Source organism: Poecile atricapillus, chromosome 1 (assembly GCF_030490865.1).
Source record: "Poecile atricapillus isolate bPoeAtr1 chromosome 1, bPoeAtr1.hap1, whole genome shotgun sequence".
NCBI classification, from domain to species: Eukaryota; Metazoa; Chordata; class Aves; order Passeriformes; family Paridae; genus Poecile; species Poecile atricapillus.
The window spans coordinates 98,451,629-98,457,628 of record NC_081249.1 but is presented as its reverse complement, the minus strand read 5'-3'; positions in this window follow the sequence as shown (position 1 = coordinate 98,457,628).

Here is a 6,000-nt window from a genome sequence, read left to right as displayed (position 1 = left end):
AGCAGTTCAACAGTCTATAAAATATGTATGAAAATGATCAAAATTATCAACAACTATTAAAGCTTTATGAAATAGATGCAAGTTCACTAAGCAGAACCACAAGCTGTGACCTGAAAGAGACACACTCAGCTTCAGAGGTAGACAGACCAAAAGCCAAGCTGAATGAAGTGGACTCCAAAGACAGCAAGAAGTCTTGTTTTGGCATGTTAAACTATGGAAGTGTTCCAAATTAGAGATTTCTATCACAAAACTGAATTTCTGGTTAAGAATGTGAGGTTTTGCATAATTGGGACAAATACAGGTGCACAGGAATTCTGGAAGTTTAAATGTACCTCATCCTCAGAATAGAAATGTACCATTATTGCAGCTGTTTTTACAAAGAAATACCAGTCTTTCCTATTAAAAATGAATAAAAAATCCAGTCTCAGATTCAGATTTGGGTCATAAAAGGTGTAGTTGAAAATGAAGGGTTTTAAGAAAGCAAAGCTAATGCAGAGGTTATTTCAAATTCAAGTGAAATCAATTCAGTGTAATTTTGTATGCATATTAAGTAGAAAGACAATTTGGGGGGGCGGAGGAGGTAGGAGGAAGTGAGGCATCGTCAGTTGAAGACTAATACATCTCACATTTCACTTCAGATGAAAGAGCAATCTGGTATGGACTCAGAGCACTGCCTGCCTACAGCAGACAGCCGAGCTCTCAGGAGAAGCCTCGGTGTTCCACGTTGATGGAGATGGATCGGGGATGTGCCAGTGGCTGCTATGCAAATTGAGTATAAAGGAGAGCCTGCAGTCCATGGAAGCAGCAGGTTACCCCCAAAGTACTACATTTCACATGTAACAAGGTCTATATTTGGTCTGTTCTCACTGCAGTATCCAGGTGTAAAAGTGCATTTATAGGCATGATGTTCTTAGGATACAGAGAAGAGCCAGCACCGCTGCTTTAGAGATAGAAACTGAAATGCAGAATAGTTCTCTGCTCACTCCAGTGCTAACAAACACCGAGGTTCCACCCTGCTTTACCTCATACAGCACAGTCTCTGAGTATGTGAGAAAATGGGGGAGGATTTTAGATTTTTAGTTATGCTACCTGTGACTGAAAGGAAGTTCTACAATATAAGTAGACTGGGCTGTTTGAGGGGTTTGGAAAGCTGCAGAGAAGAGTCTGATTTATCCCTCCTCTAATTTCACTTCTACTCTTTCCCGCCTAAACCTTGCTCAGCCTCTTCCCACCTGCCCCATCAGATAAATTTCTCTACTGCACTCCTGCAAAAACCTAGAAGAGAAAAGGAAAGGTAACGTGTAAGCAGTAGAGGCCCTCAGTGCACGTAAGGGATGAAAAGGGTATTGAAAACTGAAGGATAACCTGAACTGAACAAATCTCTCCTTTAATTTTGCAGAATTTCTGAAGGCTGTTTTTATCCTACAATTGAATACAAAAGTATGTCCTGGCTCCCACCTGTGCCAATAGAAATGGCTCTGCAAATAGTTGCACACATGAAAACATTTGACAACAGTGAGGTAGTTGTAATTATGTTTTTGTCTTCCAAGTAGAACCATAAAAAGTACTTCAGATCAAGGCTCATCCTAGATTGTAGCCATGGGGATTGACTTGCTATTTATTGAATCTCTTGGCTCCAGAGATAGGCTGTTTGTGGGGAATGTGCTTGTTCCAGCTATGAAAAAAGGGATGTATGATCCTGGCCTTGTCAAGGTCTTGCTTTTAGCCCTATGTGTTTTTCATGTCACAAAAGCCTAAAATCCTTTTCAGTTTGAGTCACTGGCTATTTCTGTCACAATTTTAGCAGGCTCCTATCCACTATGGTATTCTTCATTGGTTTAAAGTTGTGAGTACCAGCAGAAATGAGTCTATATTTTTGACTCAACAGCAAAATTAATTCCATCCAAGTTCTATAACCATGTAAGATCTGTAATAGATGTTCTTATCAAACAAATGATTTGGGTTTTTTTTTATCCAGTAAAAAAAGTTCTCTAACTCTGCTAGTTCTATAAAGATCACCAAAAGAAGAAAAAACAGGTTCCTATTGAAAAAAAGAGTATCTTCTGCATTTAAAAGTAACTTTCTGGCTGGGATTCTCGTTCTAAAATGTAAAATCTCACTTTTTTCTAGGTATGATCCCTAGTGTCAAACATACAGTATACACTCTGAGATTTTAAATTGCTTACTTTCACAGACCAAGCTGTTATGCTTTGCAGCCTGTATTGGTCTTAAAAGTGACATTCCCATAAATACCAGTGTGAGTATCAAAGGCAATGAAAATAAGCCCTGTGAGATGCAATCCCGCAGGTTTTGTGCATTCTGGTCATGATTCACCGAAGCACTGAGTAGCATATATTTTGTCTTGTATGCACCTATCAACTCAGCAAGGATATTTGCATAGTTAAAGGTAAGGATGCATTTGAGCACTCAGCTGGATTACACTTAGAGCAATTCTCAGCTGTCAAGAACCTGTTTACTGCAAATAAAGCAGCAGAACTTGCCGAAGAGAAATGCTGATGTGTCACTATCAAGCACTGCTTTACTCTTTAGAAACCACCAAAGTAACTGGTTACAAACAAGCACAGCTAGTTATGAGCCTCCCTCCCAGGCTATAAATATTTATTTAACAGGCTGGGGAGTGTTATTGCACAGAACAGTGCAATCCAACTAAGTAGTAAAATTCTCTATCTTGAATGCTGATAAGATCAATTTCAAAGGAAAGACTTCAACACACAGACAATTATTCTAAATAAAGGTATGATCATATTTGGAGCAGTTTCTTGAGAGCTGGATCACTGTTACCCAAATGAAGATGTCCCTACCACCACCTGACCCCCCATATATCTTGCTGGATTTTTTCTGTTAGCATGTCACTATTAATCAGTGATTCAAGAACTCATCTTGTCCTTTGTTTTTGATTCATAAACGTTCACTTCTAGATCTTTTATTCTTGATTTGCATGAAGTTCACAACAAAACTTTTCCTTCATTCTAAAATCATTCTCTTCCTTAAAAAAGTGGAAGGTGAAAGAGTTTTCAGACAAAACATTAAGCAAATCTTTTTAATCAACTACTGTATCAGGTTTTGGGTTTGGTTTTCTGGTTTGGTTTTGGTTTTTAAAATGTTGTTCAGTACTAATATGATTTTTATATGATAGATCTCATGGAAAAATCAAATACTTTCAGTCACTCTGTTGTTCTCAAAGTTTAAATATACCACATTGAATAGGAGCATTCAAAAAGCCTAAGGACTGCTACTAATAAATAAACAAATTTGTGGTAAAAGAATCCTGAAAATCAGCCCTTTCACTGAAGAAAGTACCCAAATATACTCAAGAAGAAAAGAATGCAAGTTGTTTGCCCCTGTCCGTTAGTAATATATAAAAAGCACTAATTATACTAATTTCTTTATTAGAATCAACGTAATAATGATCAAACAAAAGTTCAGACAGTGCCAGCAGGGAAATATATATATATTTGTAATAAGTATATGAGTCTCATACCTTCACACTGGACATATAATTAGTTCAAATGAGTTTTATTTACAAAAAATACAATTCAAAAACAGATTATGAATATATTGTTTAACGTGGCTGCCAAATTAGAAAAGTGGCACCTCCCATATACGCACAAAGTGTAACTTAGATTTTTTTTCTGTTGGTTATGCAGAAAGTATGCGAGTTTTTCAGTTGTTTATGCAGGTATTCTCAGTGGAAAACTAATGTGCTAACCACAGAGGCAACATAAAGCTAAACCGTTCTTAGAGAGGCTGGTAAGAGATGGCAGAGATGGGAAAACTTAACAAAGTAAGTAATGAGGGAATGAAATAAGCCCATGGATGCCATCAATCTTTTGGTAAATAATTTTAAAACAACTTTAAGCCTTAGGGAGATCACGTTTCATTTAGACATAGAATGAGCCAGCTGCATCAGCAAATCCATATCTCAAGGGTTACCATTTATTCTGATGTTGAATAGAGCTGCAGGCAATGAAAATTACTGATCAAAATTTTTGTTTTTAAAATGTTGGCACTGGGATGATAAACTTCAATGGGCTCTAGCTGATGTTTCCTGGGGTAAGGAAACATGGGAGTATTATAATGATCATGGTTTTAGTTGCTAGTGAACCTCTCTGACTTGATCACAACTCACCTAGCAGATCTGTCTTTCACGTTAAAATAATATTTCATGGTCCAGCATGTAACCAGAGGCCTTGCTCTGATTCTTTGCTTGTGTTTTTTCAATTTGAGGGCTCAGCCGTCAGAGCTTCCCCCATTTGCTTCCAGGTTTTAGGAATCCACAAGGTCTGTCTGTAAGCAAGCCCCTTGCAATGGGAGCCTCAGCATGGCTGCAGTAATACTGCATAGTCCAAAGGGGAATGCTGAGGGAGTACTGGTGTGTTAAACAGACAGAAAACTCCCCAGCCTTTTGCAACAACAACCTTTTGCAACCAATACAAGTTAAGAAGACAAAATCTCACAAGTACAAATCATCTAATCCTCACTCATCCCTGCCACTGCTTATTTATTGGAAGCTAAGAGAGTTGAAATGCTTGAATTTACAGGGGATTGGTAACAAAAAATTACTTGCTCATCAAAGGTAAGAGATATAATCTCCAATTTCATTAATGATGTCTGTTGTCTCTTTTGGACCTCTTGTTCCTCCTTGGAGAAGGAGTTTTTAGAGTCTGAGTTGTAAAAAGTTTCTATTCTAAGTGTTGAGGAATGTTTTAGGTGTGTAGCCCAACTCTCAGCTGATTTAGCATTTATGACATACTCTTTGAAGGCTTAATCCTCCGAGTTTTGGCAACGATTGTGAAGGTTGTCCCATTACAATGAGTCCCAAAACAGGGAATAAAGCGTCCAAATGGTCCTGCTTTACTGAGGACATTTTACTATTGGGCTTGCCTATGCCAAATCAAGCTCAAGCTATTAGTCTGATGGATCAACTCCTTGAGCAGGATCTGTGTGCTTAAGGACAATGACAGTGCAATGCAGAGTTCAACTCTGGGAACTCTTTCTGGTGTAAAGGGCTGCCCACTATCTCTGTCACCAAGCTCTTCCTTCAACTAATACACAGATATGAAGCATAAGCAAAACTTAGATCTGATCCTGAATGGTGCCAGAAAGATGATGGTTTGGCACTTCCATTCCAAAAGCAAAAATAGGGGACAATTCCAAGCCATGCTTGGACATGTCTTCTCCAACATCAATCTGCATTATTTTTTTTTGTACTATAATTGAACATGTTTTATTTAAAAGCAAGGGTAAGTTGTGTAAAGGTATTGAAAACCCTTTACTATTGTGTGATTGTAGAAATGGTTTTCTTCCATATTTCTCTGTTTTGCTCTATCTGAACTAGAATATATTTATTGAGTCATGTTTGTCTGCAGTGGGCAGCCTGATAGGCCACATGAAGAACAAATGGTTCATATTGGACCAGAAAGCCCCATTTCTTCCTTACTATCTAGAGCACATCACCATGGTCAGCCTATGAAGTCATTCTGGGCAACTGGAGAAAGGTTAGGACACCAATAGGAAATACATTTTTGAAGTTGGCAGAGCAGGACTGTTAGGAAAGTGTCATGCTAAAACACTGACATGAAGAGGAAATCTTTTGAAAAGCACTGGCTTTGTGCCCCAAGCTTGTCAGAGAAATTTCCAAGAAGAAGCAGTGCCTGTTCTTCCCATCCCTGTTTTGTGTATGGCAAGATGACCCTTGAGTAACACACGTAAGGGCTGAATTCATTAACCAGCAGCACTGCCTGAAAGCTTATTCTTTGCCTCAGAGGACAAGGGTGGTATAATTGATGGAATTCAAGACTGACAGATGGAATTATTTTGGCCTTGGTTACACAAGCAAGGTTATGTGTGGTAGTCTGATTCTAAGTACAAAGAACATATCTGAAATGCTGGGTAGAGGTGCAGAGGTCAAAGGCATTATGAGCCATATAAAGATGTCACTTTAAAATGGGTTATAGTGATTAGCTTGAGAAACCAGAA